At 37.3% G+C, this 18,182-nt stretch overlaps 1 protein-coding gene and 1 long non-coding RNA gene across 4 annotated transcripts in view; both read right to left on the bottom strand.

Annotated features, from left to right (window-relative positions):
- Nucleotides 1-18,182, bottom strand: part of KCNH1 (potassium voltage-gated channel subfamily H member 1) — a 455,549-nt gene that overhangs the window by 277,910 nt on the left and 159,457 nt on the right. The window lies entirely within an intron of this gene.
- Nucleotides 14,473-17,493, bottom strand: LOC116558874. Its single transcript, XR_004272214.1, has 2 exons — nucleotides 16,807-17,493; nucleotides 14,473-16,125 (listed from the first exon to the last, which is right to left on the bottom strand). It is a non-coding gene; the product is annotated as an uncharacterized LOC116558874 (long non-coding RNA).

The raw sequence follows: 18,182 nt of genomic DNA on the forward strand, positions 1-18,182 counted from the left end.
ATTTTATTAATTGTACCATGTCTGGGTCAGTTTTCGTGTGCTTATTTGCCATCTTTATATCTGCTTTGATGAAATGTCTATTAAAATCTTTTGTCTATTTTTTATTGGGTGTTTGTCTTACTGAATTTTAAGAGTTCTTTCCATATTTTGGCTAAAATCTTTTATTAGATATGTGACTTGCACACTTTTTTCCCAGCACGAGGCTTGTCTTTTATTCTTGTAACAGTATCCTTCAAAAACCAGACTTTTTTTCAGGCATTTTTTTTCCTGTCTTTCATTGGGACAGTTTATGTTTAAATGTCCTCAAGATTACTAATTTTTTCTTCTGTACCTTCTAATCCAGTATTAAGCCCATCCAACATGTTTTCTCCTTTGTAATAGTTTCATCTCTAGAAGTCTGATGAATCTTTCTAGATCTTTCATGATTCCAATTATTATGCTCAGTATTTTCTCTGGTTTCTTGAACATACAGAATAAGTTATAATTATTTTAATGCCTTGTCTGATAAATTTTATCCTCTGTATCATTTCTGGGTCAGTTTTGATTGATTGGATTGTCTCTTCATTATTCATCATTTTTTCCTACTTCTTTGTATGGCTGGCAACTTTTTCCTGAATGCTAGACTTTATAAATTTACTTTATTGGGTGCTGGATACTTTTGCATTCCTATAAATATTATTAAGTTTTGTTCTGGGGCACCATTAAGTTATTGCATAACTTTGATCCCTTCAGGTCTTGCTTTTAAAATTTGTTAGGCAGAACAAGAACAATTTTAGTCTAGGGCTAATTTTGCCGCAGCAGTGAGGCAAAACCCTTCTAAGTACTCCAGCAAATCATAAGGTTTTTCCATGATAGCTGATGGGAACTATTTCTAGCCCTGTGTGTACTCCAAGTATTTCTCTCTCTAATCCTTTTACATGGTCCTTTCCTTGACCTCAGGGAGTTTTCATACAGGCCTGCAATGATCAGTATTCAGCTGAAGACTAAAGGGGCAGCCTTTGCAGCTCTCCGCAGCTTTCTCTCTGTGCAATTGTCTTTCTCTGGTGCTACACTTTGACCTACCTATACTCCTAGTTTCATCTCCTCACTCAGAAAGACTGCTGTGCTCTGCCTGGACTCCCCTTCCCTATGGCATGACCTCTCCAGGAAGTAAGCCAGGGCAACTATAATGCTCAAATTGTTTTTCAGCCCTCAGAGATGATTCTCGTTGGTTGTCTGATACCCAATAGTTTGAAAACTGTCATTTCATATATGTTTTCCATTTTGTTTAGTTGTTTGAGGAGGATGGGTCCTTGTTACTTCATCTTGGCAGAAATGGAGTCTTTTCTCCCTGTCCCCTGCTCTTTCTCCATTTTTAACAAATGTACAGATCCATAAATAATGGTAGTTAGTTTTTATTGTTCTTAAGATTTATAAACATAATATGTGTTATGCAATTTCCTGGGTTTTTATTTAATTTTATTCAACGTCATGTTGTTAACAATCAGCCAAGTTGCTGCAGATAACTGTAGTTTATTCACTTTTAGCACTGGATAACATTCCATTGGGAATTCTATACCACCCAATTAAATTTTATTTCAAATTGATGGAGATCTGGGTTGTTTCCAGGTTTTTAATTATAGAAACAAGGCTGCTGTGAGCATCCTTGAACATGCCCCTGATGCACCTTTGCATGAGACTCTGGGGTTATGTGCCTAGGAATGTGATGGCTAGATTTTATACTGTTTTATCACATGCTTGCCACTTGAGGTTGTCAGACTTTTTCCTAAAAGTTTGAAAGTTTTGCCTTTCACACTTAAGTCAAATAACATGTTTTTTTTTTAATCTGAAGCTTCTTATTTACGTGTGATATGAGAGAGAAAAAAATATTGCTTTATCTCTACAGATAATCAAATATCCCAGAACCACTTATTGGGTGGTCCTTCCTCACCTTAGCCATCTGTGATGCTACCTTTATGCTTTCAGATTTCCTGATACATGGGCCCGTTTCTATTCAGTTCCATCAGTCAATTTGTCTATCCCGCATCAATACTATACTGTCCCAATTATTAAGTTGTTATAAGAAGTCCTAATATCTGTTAGAGAATATCCTTCTACTTAATTTTTTTCATTTGTTTTCTTCCTTCCCAACCCTTACAACTGTTTATTTCTTTTTTTGCTCTCTTTTATTGTATTGGTTAGGACTTCGAACAAAATGTTGAAGCCAAGATAGTGAACATTGTCTTGTTCTAGATTTTAAAGAAAATGTTCTTAAAATGTCCTTCCATTACAATAATATTTTCAGAAGGTTTTTAGTTGACATTCCTTATCAAATTAAGGACATCCCTTTTTATTCCTAATTTGCTAAGAGATTTTATCAGGAAAGGTTTCTGACTTTTAATAAATTGCCTTCTCTGCATCTTTAATTATATGGATTATCTCCTTTCTTCTGTTAATGTAATCAATCAGATTTATAATTTTTCTATTATTAAACCACCTGTGTATTCTTGGAATAAACTTAATTATGACATTACCTTTTCTATACATTATGAATTCTTGTTTACTCTTGTTTGGGTATAAATTTTTCATCCATCCTCATAAGTGAGGTTAGCCTGTAATTTTACTTTCCTACACCATGCTTGTGTGTTTTGGTTTTGTGATTTTACTGATCTTACAGAATGAATTGAGAGTATTCCTTCTTTTCCTATTATCTGAAAAACTTTATATAAGACCAGAATAATATTTATCTTGAAAATTTGGTAGCTTTTGTCTATAAAAATCACCTGGTACTTACGTTTTCTTCATTAGAAGTTACGTGTCACTTCAATTATTGAAAAGTATGAGCCAATAGCGTTTTCTATTATTTTAATTGAGTCAATTTAAGTTTATCTCCCCTAGGAATTTTATTATTTTATCTATGTTTTCAAACATACTGCTATAAATGCTTGATTTTCTCTATCTTCTAAATCTCTATGATATTTGTAGAACTGCCTTGGTTTAGGACTAATGTTGTTTTGTCTGAGCCTTCTCACCAAAGTTTTATCATTATTGTCTTTTCAAAGAATCAACTTTTGATATTGCTAATCTTGCCTGTATTTTAAAAAATCTTTAATTTCTGCTTTCATCTGTATCTTTCTTCTATTTTTAAATAATTTATTTGGCTTTTTAAACTATCTTGGTGAATACTCATCTTGTGATTTTCAAATCTTTTTTGATATTTTAAGTCGCCATCTAAGTAATGTCTTAGCCTTATCCCACAACTGTTTTTTATTTTGTTTTTGTCTTTAGAGACAGGGTTGCACTCTGTCACCCACGATGGAGTGTGGTGGCATGATCTCTGCTCACTGCAGCCTCAATATCCCAGGCTCAAGCAATCCTCCCACCTCAGCCTCCTGAGTAGCTGGGACTACAGGCACAAGTCACCATACCCAGCTAATTTGGGGGGTTTTCTCTCCTGCTTTTATTATTTCTTTTCCTTTAAGTTCCAGGATACATGTGCAGAACATGCAGGTTTGCCACACAGGTATACATGTGCCATGGTGGTTTGCTGTACCCATCAACCTAGATTTTAAGCCTTGCATGCATTACCTATTTTTCCTGATATTCTCCCTTCCCTTATCCCCCACCCCCAGCAGGCCCCAGTGTGTGATGTATCCCTCCCTGTGTCCATGTGTTCTCATTGTTCAACTCCCACTTATGAGTGAGAACATGTGGTGTTTGTTTCCTATTTGCATTTGGTTTCCTGTTCCTGTGTTAGTTTGCTGAGGATGATAGCTTCCAGCTTCATCCATGTTCCTGCAAAGGACATGATAAGACCTTTACATGCATCTACAACCAACTGGTCTTCAACACACCTGACAAAAACAAGCAATGGGGAAAGAATTTCCTATTTAATAAATGGTGTTGGGAAAACTGGCTAGTCATATGCAGAAAACTGAAACTGGACCCCTTCTTTACACTTTATACAAAAATTAACTGAAAATGAATTAAAGACTTAAATGTAAAACCCAAAACCATAAAAAATACTAGAAGAAAACCTAGATAATACCATTAACTAGGACATTACCAGGACATAGGCATGGGCAAATGTTTTATGATGAAATCACCAAAAGCAATTGCAACTAAAGCCAAAATTGACAAATCGGATCTAATTAAACTAAAGAGCTTCTGCACAGCAAAAGAAACATCAGAGAGAGCAGGCAACCTACAGAATGGGAGAACATTTTCACAATCTATCGATCTGACAAAAGTCTAATATACAGAATTTACAAGGAACTTAAATTTACAAGAAAAAAAAACCCATCCAAAAGTGGGTGCAGGACATGAACAGACACTTCTCAAAAGAAAACATTTATGCAACCAACAAACATGAAAAAAATCTAAACATCAGTGATCATTAGAGAAATGCAAATCAAAACCACAATGAGATACCTTCTCATGCCAGTCAGAAAGGTGATTTTTTTTTTATTTTTAGCAGAGATGAGGTCTCATATTTTCCAGGCTGGTCTCAAACTCCTGAGCTCAAGCAATCCTCCTACTCCAATCCCCCAAAGTGCTGATTATAGGCATGAGCCACCACACTCAACCTACAAGATTTTATATGTAGCATTTTCATCATCTTATAGGTCTAAATATTTTCTAATCCCTATTATTATTTCTTCTGTGACCCATAAGTTATTTAGAGTACTGTGTGGTTGAGTCAGTTCACACCAGCTTAAGAAAGCAATTAAATTTTCAGAAATTTTGAAAGCTGGTTGTTAAACACAGTCATTATTAAAAATAAAATTATGTGAACTTAAAATTAGTTACATGAAAATCCAAGGTAATAAATACTCAAAGCACACTACTTCCTATTTAACTGCATTTTACTATTATCCATGCTCTCCAGATTATTCTATCTATGTATCTGGATGGTGAAAATATTACACAATGTTGTGCTCCCATGCATCTCTTCCCAACTGATATTCAGTGCAGTCTTGTGGGTAACCTGAAATCAGCTATGGAAAAAGTATTTATGTCATAGAAATTAGCAAAGTCGGCCGGGCGCGGTGGCTCACGCCTGTAATCCCAGCACTTTGGGAGGCCGAGGCGGGTGGATCACGAGGTCAAGAGATCGAGACCATCCTGGTCAACATAGTGAAACCCCGTCTCTACTAAAAATACAAAAAAATCAGCTGGGCATGGTGGCGCGTGCTGGTAATCCCAGCTACTTAGGAGGCTGAGGCAGGAGAATTGCCTGAACCCAGGAGGCGGAGGTTGCGGTGAGCGGAGATCGCGCCATTGCACTCCAGCCTGGGCAACAAGAGCAAAACTCCGTCTAAAAAAAAAAAAAAAAAAAGAAATTAGCAAAGTCTACAAATCAGGACATTTTTCCTTCTGGGGAATGAGTTGCTCAATACTTACACATTTTTATATTATCTGAATTTATTTTCTAGTATAAATTGTATATATCATAAATGTACTTTACATATATATACTTCATACTTGAAGATATATATACTTTATACTTAAAGAAGCTTTTACAATGCTACAGGCTGAGAGAAATGGTGGATTTAGTGTCCATGTAATTCACTACCGTGTCTTTAACAAATACATGTGATGAGTAACATGTGGTAGTTCACCTTCAGGGGTCAAGGTACGATATAGAAAAGACCCAACAGTCCTTAAAAATCCACTCAGATGCAAATGCCTGTGACCTTATGTGAGCACTCTATTTATGCTACCTTGGTAAATTCTTCCCACACAACTTTAAAACAGAGGGTTTTTTTCCCCTATTATTTTTCTCAAAACACCACTCACCAAGTTCTAATAACATCATCTATTTGAATCACTCTTTATGAATTACAAAGCATTTTTAATATAGCATCTCTTAATCCTTACAAAGACCCCATGAGGCAGGTATTAGCACCTAAAAAGCTACCTCCCATTCTGGTTTCTAAGACTTGCAGACTGGATTGTGCTTCCTCCTAACTTTTGTCAATTTAGGCTTCAATTCTGTCCCACTTCAACCTTCATAATTCCAGACTAAGGAGTTTTAATCTTTTTGTTGGTCATCATCCAGAAACCTCTTACTCTCTTTAATGATTTCAGTTGCCCTAAAGTTCCTTTTTTAAAAAGCTTATTTATACATTGGGAAAGAAAAAAAGATAAATCCCTGGTTTTAACAAAGAAGCTATCAAAATTGGCAAGCCAATTTGTTTTCTGATGAAAACAATCATTGTGAAAGGCAGCAAAATGAGAGACTGATTTTAAAAATTCATCTTTTACTGCAATAGAAAATGTCATTAGGGCAACAGTCATTTCAGTGATAGAACACAATGGAATCATGCATGCTTCGTTGGAAAAAGTCTGTATATGCTGGCAAGCGCGTATTTAAGTCAGAGGAGGGCTAGAATACATTCACAGCAGTAATGAGTCTAGATGGTTCTTCAACCAGAAAATCTCAGCCTGAAGTATTAAGAAAAACCTCTATAACAAATCCTTTCTACAATCTTGCTTGAGTATTGTGTCATCTCTCTTCTTCCATTCACTGCCAAATGTCTCAAAACACACACACACACACACACACACACACACAGAGTAAAACTGGCTATCTGCCTCCCATCTACTTATTCTTCTACCCTTCGACATGAGGCATCCATCATTCTATTTCATCTGCTATCTTAAAATTCATAATGATTCCTAATCACGAACTTCAATGACTTTTCCTCATTCTCTACCACCCACATGCATAATTCCCATAGCTACCCTTTTAGTCCAACTTCTCGCCAAAGTTCTATATATTAATATCATTCTGACCTTTGGACATTTCAACCTGAAAGTCACACTGGCACTTCAAATTCAACACATCCCAAAGTGAAATAACATTACTTAAATACTTACATTTGATGCTCAATAATATAACAAAAAAATGAGATCACCTTCTAAGCATATATATAGCCCTTAGAACCATTCTCTTAATACGGACTTTCTGTTAATGGGGTCAGCATCTTCTAAGACAGAAATTCATGGTCAACAAAGACTTTTTCTCTCAATTCCATACCTAAGCAACCATCAAATCATGTCAATTGAACCTTATAAACATGATTCCCATCCATATATCTATCCTTTCTGTTCTAGTTGAACTTAAATGACTCCAATTGCATTTGTCACTATTTTTTTCCTCTCAGTCATATTTGCTTTATTTTTGTCAATTTCATGGCAAGAGTAATGAAATTTCTTTAAAAAGGAGAAAGTCAACTGTAATTTCACTGACCTTACCAGGTTATGTTTCCTTCCAGTGTAGGCATAGTATATATAATTTTATGCAGTTTAATTATAGAAAACTTACAATTCTAAAGCCTGTTTTCTTTGATGAAACTAATATACATATTTACCAACAATGTCATTAGTCATTGCAACTATTTTTAAGTGGAAACATCACCCAAATGATGTCTTAACCATTTCACTATTATGAGAACAGTAGATTGTTTACAATGTTACATATTTAAACATAATGCTACAACAAATATTCCATGCACATGGGATTTTTTTCCTATTATTTTAAATATTTTAAGATAGGTTCAAAATTTTACATTTATTAATATTTTTTCTTGCCATCTATCACTGAGTTATTTTCCCAAAGGTCTGCAACAATTTCTAGAGTATGAGTTTGTCAGTTTCACCATAGCCTACCCAGAAATATATGCAATTCAATGATTCAGTAATTACTTTCTCTCTCTCTTCCCTTCCCTCCCCTCTTTCTTACCCTTCTTAAGGATAAAGCAACCACTTTTTCACTATCATGATGTTAGCTATAGGTGTTTTGTTAAATGCACTTTATCAAGTTGAGGAAGTTCCTTTCTATTTCTAATGAGTTGAGCATTTTTGTCATTAATGGGTGTTGGATTTTATGGAATAGTATTCCTGTACCTATTAATATGAACTTGTGGATTCTGTCCTTTATGATATAAATAAAGTATATTATATTTTTTGATATTAAAACAGCCATGTATTCCTCAGATAAATCTCTTTTGGTCACAGTCAATAATTCTTTTTACATATTGCCAGATTTGGTTTGCTAATTTTTTTTTTAGGAGCTTTGTGTCTTTATTCATAAGAACATTGGCATGCTGTTTTCTTATGATATCTTTGTCTTTATCATCAGAGTACTACTAGCCTCAGAGATAGACTTTTTATGTGTTTCTTCCTCTTCTAAGAGTTTGTGCCATTATCACACTTATCACATCTATATATGTTTAGTACCTAATACATTATTATTACTATTGCTTTATACGCATTTACATCCTTCAAAGAAGTTAGGAGAAGACATGATAAAAAGATATAATTAAAGTACTTTTTATTAATCTATGTACTTACCATTTCTGATGCACTTTACTTCTTCCTTGGGATTTGAGTTAAAACTAATGTCATTTCCTTTCATTCTGAAGGACTTCACTTAGTATATGACATGTCTGCTAGCAACCGGTTTTCCCAGTCTTCATTACAAATGTCTTTATTTTGCAGTCAATTATGAAGGGTAGTTTTGATAGATTAGCATTCTTGGTGAATAGAATTTTTGTTTTTTGAATGGGTCATTTCATTGTTTTCTGGCCTCCACTGCTTCAGGTAAAATGTCAGCTATTAATCATATCAAAAATCATTTTCTCTTAGCTTTCACAATTTTCACTTTGTCTTTTACTCTGTATCTTTTTCTTTAATCTTTTTTCTCTGTTCTTCAAATTAGGTAATTTCTATCAGTCTATTTTCAAATTAACTTTTTTCTTCTCCATCTTAAATTTGTTGTTTAGCTCCTGTAGTAAATTTTTCTTGAAAAGAAATTCAAGAAAACTCAAGAAAAATTCAACATTTGAGATCTACCCTCTTAGCCAATCTCTAGTATACAATAAAGTATTGTCAGCTACAGTCACTTTGTTGTGTTCTCCTAAACTTACTCATCTTGCATAACTAAAAGTGTGTACCTCTTGCCCAACAGTATCGCCATCACCCGCCCCCCACCCCAGCTCCTGGTAACCACCATTCTACTCTCTGCCTCTGTAATTTCTACTATTTTTGGATTTCACAATAAATGAGATCCTCCAGTATTTGTTTCCCTGTCCCTGACATTTTTTGGCATGAAATTACATTTTTATTTTTATAGCCATATATGGACTGTTGTTTGTTGGGTCAGTAGATTCAAAGGGAAAAAAATATTCCTTGACCCAATGTTCTAGATAGTTAAGGTGACTGGACTGAATCCTACCAACACCAGGAAATGTATTTTTTGCTTTTATTAATATTTTTAATTGACACATAATGATCACACATATTATGGTATACAGTGTGATATTTCAGTACATGTACGCAATGTGTAATGACCAAATCAGGGTGAGTAGCATATCCATCACCTCAAACATTTATCATTTCTCTGTGTTCAGAACATTCAAAATCTGCTCTTCCAGCTATTTAATGAATTTACTTCAGTTATTATACCTTTCAACTTCAGAATTTGTTTTATAATTTCTAGATCCTTGCTCATTGAGTCACTGGTGTTATACTCTCCTTTAATTCTTTAAATATAGTTGCATCTAGTTTCTCGAACCTGTTTATAATAATTTCTTTGAAGATTTGGCCTGCTAAACCCAATATCTGAGGACACTACCAGGCAGTTTCTATTGACTGCTTTTTTTCCTCTGAGTGTGAATCACACATTACTGTTTCTTTGTAAGCCTCATCATATTTTGTTGAAACCTCAACATTATAGGTACATATTGTAGTAACTCTAGATACTGATTTTTCCCCACTTGAAGGTTATTGTTTGTTTAATAACTTGCCTCAGCTAAATCTGTGAAATCTGTCTCCCTCACCTCATTGTGTGTGGTTATGATATCCCTGTTGAGTTCCTGTTAACTATTACTACTCTTATTTTTCATTATTAAGCCTAAACTCTTAAGAGTCACCTTTGTGTCTACATAGGTTGGTAGTCAGTCAATGATTAAACAGAGGATGCGATCCACCCTCTCAAGGCCAAAAAGCTCTCATCTCTGCCAGTGAATCTGTGGGTGGGTGGGCACATGCATTCAAAGACCAAGCTGTTTTATGTCTGCCCAGACTTTCACTTGCTGTTGGGCCCTTCCGTGTCTCCTCTGCACAAGCAAGCCTCAAAGTTGGCCAAGAGTATATAGGCCGTTTGAGCTCTGTACAGTCTTTGCTGCATCTCACACAGGAATATGCTCACTTTAATCACTCCTGCAACCTCAGGCTTCTAGGGATGTTGGCCTTTCCCATTCACCCTATTTCTGAGATTGTCACTTCCACTGACAATGCTGGTGGGTGTGGGCATCACCGGCCACTTGAAATCAAGTCAATTCGGCAACACCACTGCTAGTCCTCATCGCTTGCCTTGCCCTGGCCGAACCTCCATGCTAACAAAGCTGTAGTGGGAGGAGGGAAAATGAGAGGAATCTCAACAACATCGGAGACTCCCACTGTCCTTACAGAAAGTCATACTGTTCTTTGAATATAAATGCTTCTCAGATTGTTGTATAACTTTGGACAGTTTCTAGAACACTGAAATTATTATTTTTGTCAATTCTGTCCAGCTTTATAGTTGCTTTTTAGTAAGGATTTGCCAACCTCCTCACTGAGCCATAGCTAATCCATATTTTCAAATTCTCATTATTGCTTCATTTCGCATATTTAATTATTAGTAAAATTGAACATTTTCTTTTTTATATTTCCCATTGAGTGAATTTTCCATTCTCCGGTTCCACTTCTTCATATCTGGATACTTTTCTTATCTCTGTGAATTTATTACCTATGTTAAACCTCTGACTATATGTTTGATGTAATAAACTCAGTTATTTTTCTCATGTCATTTTTATAATTTTTCTCAGGAGCTTTTTATTTCAAGCATTGGAGTGTTTTCTTGTCTTTGAAGCCTGAGAAAGTTCCCAGTTACTCTTCACCCAAACCATTTACAGTGGCTTATTAATAAATTCCCCAGTTTCCCATCTTCAACATACCCTATATACTGCTTCTCTTATACAGGCAAGATAACCATCAAGTGCTAATGAATTAAATTATTTCTAACAGGCAATTCTGCTAACAGGAGGCAATGCAGTTTTATTTTATTATCATAATATTTTTAGCTTCTGACAAGGTAACACCAAGAGGTTCTGGACAAATATTAATAAATTATGACATCTGTAACTTGGCAACATTATTAACATGTCACAAAATGCTAAATTATTTCAGACATTTAGATTAAATATGCTTTTTCCTTCTATGTTTACTTCTTCCATCTCATTTACCCTTGAAATGGATTCCTTCATGGTTGGCAAGCTGTAGCCCAAGCTTTGTCTGAAACAATTACTAAATGATTACAACACGAAATTGGAAACTGGACAAGGTGTATGAGCTCAAATAGAAACCTGATCCCCAGATGCAGGTTAAGACACGATAATGAAGAGGAGCATGTAAGATCCATAATCAGAAAAGGTCACCTGTGTAATGGGTGTTCACAAGAATCTACACGCTGATAAGAGGACTTGCTACCTTAAGTCACCTTCCCAGAACTAACTTGCCCTTACATGAGATTTACAGGCAGCAATATGTTGAGAGCCTGATGAATCCACCCTCCAATGCACTAACAGGAAACAATCAACCTAGGAGGTTACAGGGATAAAAGCCTTTAAGAAACTGCAATATTAACAAAAGTATGTTGGTGAAAGATGATATAAAGTAGCATATGCAAATGAACTGGTGGGCCAGCAGAAAGCCCACAGGAAAGGAAAGAATAATTTGCACTGCATTATGATATGATCCAAGGCTTAAAGAGATTCTGTTTGTTGCACTTGAAACGAGAATGATATGAGCAGTAATAGTGAGAATCCATCCAGTTCTCTGGTTCTCCAGAGAGGAATGGCACTAGACATATATTGAGAAGCAACAAGGCAAGAAGCTATGAGAAACGACATCATAATGTATTAGGCAGTGTGTGTATGTGTGTGTGTGTGTGTGCGCGCGTGCGTACACATTTATATACATATATATGACAAGGCAGATATCGCTACCTACATTTTACATATAATGATACTGAGGCTTGTTAGCTTGGTCCTCTAGCTCCAAAGCCTATGCATTTTCCACTATGACAGCTTTAAAATTTTTCATTAGTTATCTTGAATGTGGAGAGAAGGTTTCATAAACATCCCATAATAGGACTCATATCCTTCTCTCTAAGCAATCCTTTGGCTTTCCAGAACAAAACCATTTCATGAAAGGAGGTAACATGTGCTAAAGTCACTCAGAGAAAGCCACTCAAGATCTCTCCTCACCCAGGCTGACAGTGCTTATAGCACATCTACACCAGATGGAAAAAGACACTGAGCCTAACTCATGTCTTATTCTACGCATTGACCATGTTGGACGGAACAGCCAGCGAGCTAATTGTCAGAAAGAAAGCTCAGCATTAGAGATATGATTGCTTCAGCAACTACATTTAGTCCCAGGGGCTCCTCAGTCCATGAATGAGTCATTAGAAATAACAACAACAAAAAAATGAATCATCCCTTATCACACCATGGCTATATGAAGAAAATCACCAGCACGAAAAAGGAAGGGCCAGGGTTTGGCGTTCTTAATGATTGAGTAGGAGTAACTATGTAGCTGTCCTAAATGAATCAGGTCATTAATATAAAGAAAATGTTTTCAATATAAAAATGTCTTGATTTGCTGGCTATAAATACTATCTCTATAAATACTATCTCAATAAGGAATGACATAATCTGAAACCAGGTTCTCCTTCTCTATAATTATATTCAAATTGCCCAAAGTCCATCTGTACTGTCAAATGAAACAGAAATGGGGCCAGAATTCTAGTGACTCAGGCAAAACTTCCTGGGAAACTTGCTGATACTTTTTTTTCTACACCAGAATTGTTCCCTTTGCTCCAACTGCCTTCATTTTCCTCTTAGTTCTAGAAGTGGAGGCTGTTTAGAAACAGGGTAAAGAGATAAAATTGACAAGGTTTCAAGGCAGGGTGAAGAGGGGCCAAGGGAATGTTTACGTGTGGTCACATGTATGTGGGCACGTGTGTTAAGTCTGGTGCGTAGGTTACAGGGAAGCAGGTATGGTCTTAAAGAGGATACCAAAAGCAAAGCTAATCTTAATCCCTACTCCCCACGAAAAAAAAAAAGGCTAAGGAATCAATCAGTCAAGAACTAGAAAATTGATCTAGGGGTCATGAAATCTAATCTTTAGTCCACCAGTAATAATACTTTGAACAAGTTAATTGCTCCTGACTCTTGTCTCTTTTTTTCATAAAATTTTCAATAACCACACAGGAATACTGGGAATAAAATTAAATAATAGCTCGGAAAAGGATGTGAAAAGTATTTAAAGCTTTATTATTGCAAGATATGCTGAGGAACTGTTTACAAATTCAGGTAAACCTAAAGTAAATGAACCACAGTAACACAAGCCAGGTCTATGGTAATAAGCCATCACCTAGGATTAATCCATCTCCCAAGAGCAGAATAAATACTTAGAAATAACCCATTTGCAAGTATTGCCCCAAGACATAATAAATGACCATGATAACTAACTTGGGGAACCAGAATTGGAATTGGATTATGTGAGAACAGAAGGCCTATAAATACTCTAAGCAAATATTTCTGTTTAATATGTGAGGCCAAGCAATGAAGCAGTGTTCATGTTGTAGTGGAGTGAAGTCAAAGAAAATCAGATTCTCTCTAGAAGAAAAACAAAAGAAAACGGAAGCTATTCTTTATGATTTGCTGCCTGCTTAAGATTAGACTTGACAACATTCAATAAAGCAAATAAATTTCATTCACTGAAATGGTGGTGCTGACCAACTAGCTTTGTGTGTCTCTATCATTGCTTGGAAACTCGCATGCTTATAATAGGATGAAAATAATAGATGTTCAATGTAGCTCCTTAGTTAACATTTTTTTCTTTTTTTTTTTTTTTTTTTTGGGGGACAGAGTTTCGCTCTTGTTACCCAGGCTGGAATGCAATGGCGCGATCTCGGTTCACCGCAACCTCCGCCTCCTGGGTTCAGGCAATTCTCCTGCCTCAGCCTCCTCAGTAGCTGGGATTACAGGCACGCGTCACCATGCCCAGCTGATTTTTTGTATTTTTAGTAGAGACGGGGTTTCACCGTGTTGACCAGGATGGTCTCGATCTCTTGACCTCGTGATCCACCCGCCTCGGCCTCCCAAAGTGCTGGGATTACAGGCTTGAGCCACCACGCCCGGCCCAACATTTTTTTCTTTTTCCAAAAAATGGTGCTACTGTCACACATTTTAGGTTGCTTTTCCCCATATGAATTGAATCAAACAGTGGCATCTTCATATCCTCTGTAAGCACCTCTGTAATTATGGGCTGGCCCACCAGTGGCAAAAGAAAATACAGTGGGCCATATTTTGTGTTTTTTTCAATGCATCTGTTCCACACAAGAACCACCCTCTCCTGAGTTCAAGACTCTTAGAGATGTTAACTTGTGCTGTGGATAAATTTTTTAACAAACTTCCAATGTGTTCATGAAGCAAAAACAAAGGTAAAAGACACCAAATACTACTTTTGTGAATCAAAATAGATATCAAAGCCAGTCTGTGAATTTTCTTGAGCTTAGATTTACTCCTCAGCTGGGATATACACAAACCAACCAGTGATAGAATCTATCAATTTCCATACTCAAATATTGAGTTGCTTCTGACATCTATGTAGCCAGCCACAACAGTGCTGTCTTCAAGAGCATATCCTCTAAAATGGGGAGTCTAAAGAACTGTACCCCTGAGATGCCCTAGTACTTCTTAACATCAGGCTCTTAATAAAGGGATTTTGTTGTTGTTGCCAAGGAACAGAAGTGAGAAAAAAGCTGCCAAGCCATTATAATTTGGAGTATCTTGTGTGTAGCACTTCAGGAGATTTAAAACAGTCGAAGTTCCCAAATGCAGTGAAAACCATTGAGGCTCCCAGGATAATCTATAGGTATTGAGATACCTGTGCCTAGGAGTTCCATGCTTCCTGAGAAATATTTCATAACTACCTGATGAGTGACTTATTTTATTTTCCACTCTCATAAATTACCGTTTGATTTTGATTTTTATAAGCGGCACTTTGTAACTAGCCCAATTTATTTTAAAAGTTTCTAAGTGTTTTCTCTTTCCTAGTCCCTACCATTTCTTCTGTGTAGTTGCAGAAAAGCTGCTGTGTAATGAACATACTGGCCTGCCCTGTATATTCACCTTCCTGGGCAAATACTCGGCTCATCTGATATTTAATGTGTCTTTCTTGCTGACCCTTCAGGGTACGTATATCCCCCACCACATCCAATAAGCATGATGGATTACATTCAATTTAGCTAATGCCGACCTATAACTAATTACAGCAGCATCTCAAATCAGGCTGGAGTTACAGCCTTGCCAAAGTGCCCTTTATAGAGCAGATTGTTTCCAGAGATTTACACAGCAAGAATGGTGAATTCAATTTTAAATATGAGAAGAGGATATAATGGCTAAGCTGCCAACACCAAGGGCTGTGAGTCCTAACTATTGAAGGAGATTAAGTCAATGGATCCTTAGAGCAAATGAAGGAAAATGTATATTGCAGCATCCCAGAGGTGCCTGCTGGCCATTACCCATGTTACTTACTCATGTTACCAAGTGTTATGTAGCAGGATGTGGTAGCTAGTATGGTACCTACAGGTCAAGAAAAGATTCACAATAACCTGGACAAGCTACTCTTTGACCATTCCAAGTGTGATCCTGGGGGCAAGGTACCCTCTCTTGATCTCAGGTTCCCCATCAGTAAAATGGAAAGACAGCAGAGCCTGGTTTCTAAAGGAATCCCCTCTAAAGGCCCTAACTGGACAAAATGGTGTAAAATCAATTGCCTATCTGGAGTTGGATTCTAGAATGAATATTGTGTGTAGCACTATGCAATGGGTACCCTGCATTCAGAGTCCTCCACATTCCAGCCCATTCTACCTTTCAGGCATTACCTACAACTTCCTTCCTCATGTACTGTACTCTGCTCTAGCCACCCACAGGGCAGCTCACCATGCCCTGGACACACTGTATGTGTTAATTCCTCCAGATCTCAGCTATTAGCTCAACCTAGAGGGTCCCTCTTCACTCTTCTTTCCTGATACCCCATCCCTGAGGGGCTCTGTAAGTTGAGAGTAAGTTACTCAGCGTTTCTAAACTTTGATTTACTCAATAACAAAACAGAAATAAGAACAACTACGTTGCACAATTGTGAGGATTTAATGTGATAATGTTTATAAAACATCAGCAGAATGCCTAGCACATATTAGAACCTCAATAAATGATAGCCAATATTGGTTCCAGGATTACTATTCCATCCATTGTGATTATAAAAATCAAAAATGAAATTGCATACGGAAAAGAGCTATGAAAAAATATTAAGTGCTAAGGCATTATAATACAGAGTTTACCTAGACCCTCACAATAACATGACAGTCTATGTTTTGCTATACCAACATGGACTATGGGAAAACAGGCAAGAAGGAATCCCCTCTAAAGGCCCTTACTGGATAAAATGAGACATAATCAATCAGCTATCCGGAATCAGATTCTAGAATGAATATGTGTGTAGCACCATGCAATGGGTACCCTGCACTCAGAGCCCTCCACAGTCCAGCCCATTCTACCTTTCAGGCCTTACCTGCAACTTCCTTCCTCATATACTCTGCTCTAGCCACCCACAGGGCAGCTCACCATGCCCTGGACACACTGTATGAGTTATTTCTTCCAGATCTCAGCTATTAGCTCAACCTAGAGGGTCCCTCTTCACTCTTCCTACCTGATACCACTTTTCTCCCGGTTAAAACTTCCCAGTCTTTGGCATCCCTACCTGTTCTCTGAGAGGGACCAGCCCCAAGATACACTTCTTCAACTGATCCTCAAGAAACACAGGCAGTCTTTTACAATAGCCACATGCTACAACAGGATACCTGTCTCCTCTGAAATGTTTAAAAATCTAAATACCTTTATCTCTTCCACATCTTAAACTACACTTTGTAAACTATGGCTCAGTGAAGTCTAGTATTGTTATTAGCTAAATCAAATCCACAGACATCAAAAGTAGGCTAAGACCCATCCAAGTCACCCAGATACATTATGACATTCAAATCCTCAATGGATAATTGACATCCTAATTCAGAATCATCCTAGCCACAGCAGTGGAGAAAAACTGCTTGGTCATAGGGTCATTCATCAAAACAATGCTTCTCCCTCAGGGCATGATGCATCTGCCATCTCCACCATGAAATCTTCCACAGTGCCCACATTGAGATCTAATAATTCCTTCTGTGCTCTCAGGGCACTTCGCAAGTACCTTTGTATCCACTCACTCACTTAACCAATATTTGAGATGCATTTAGCATATGTAAGAGGTGGGGGGAAGACTAAAACTCCAAGTCCTCCCTGACCTATCCATATCAGTGGAGGCAAATAGCAATAACTAAATCAACAAAGTGGTAAAGAACAGAGTTTTTTTTTTTTTTGAGACGGAGTTTCGCTCCTGTTACCCAGGCTGGAGTGCAATGGCGCTATCTCGGCTTACCGCGACCTCCGCCTCCTGGGTTCAGGCAATTCTCCTGCCTCAGCCTCCTGAGTAGCTGGGATTACAGGCACGCGCCACCATGCCCAGCTAATTTTTTGTAGTTTTAGTAGAGACGGGGTTTCACCGTGTTAACCAGGATGGTCTTGATCTCTTGACCTCGTGATCCACCCGCCTCAGCCTCCCACAGTGCTGGGATTACAGGCGTGAGCCACCGCGCCCGGCAAGAACAGAGTTTTTAAGTCCAACAATCTCCTCCTTTGTAAAATGGATTCTCCTTCATTGAGGTATGAATAGGAAATTAGATAAGCATAAAGCACCTACTCTAGTACATGCCTGGCACATGTCCAAAAAACAGTAGCCATTTTTATAGTATAATTATAATTATTATTATCCCTACTACAGTATAAAGGGATGGAACAAAGCAATGAACAAAGAGCAACGGAACAATGGTTTATTCTGCCTTGTTTGCACACCTTGCTTCTGTGGAGTTCAGTTAATGTTGATTCAAATCTGGGTGAATGGTACAGGCTTTAAGAATTCAGAGAAGCAGCCAGGCATGGTGGCTCATGCCTGTAATCCCAGCACTTCAGGAGGCCAAGGCAGGTGGATCACCT

This window comes from Sapajus apella, unplaced genomic scaffold (assembly GCF_009761245.1).
Source record: "Sapajus apella isolate SASKATOON/1434 unplaced genomic scaffold, GSC_monkey_1.0 scaffold22, whole genome shotgun sequence".
Taxonomy (NCBI): domain Eukaryota; kingdom Metazoa; phylum Chordata; class Mammalia; order Primates; family Cebidae; genus Sapajus; species Sapajus apella.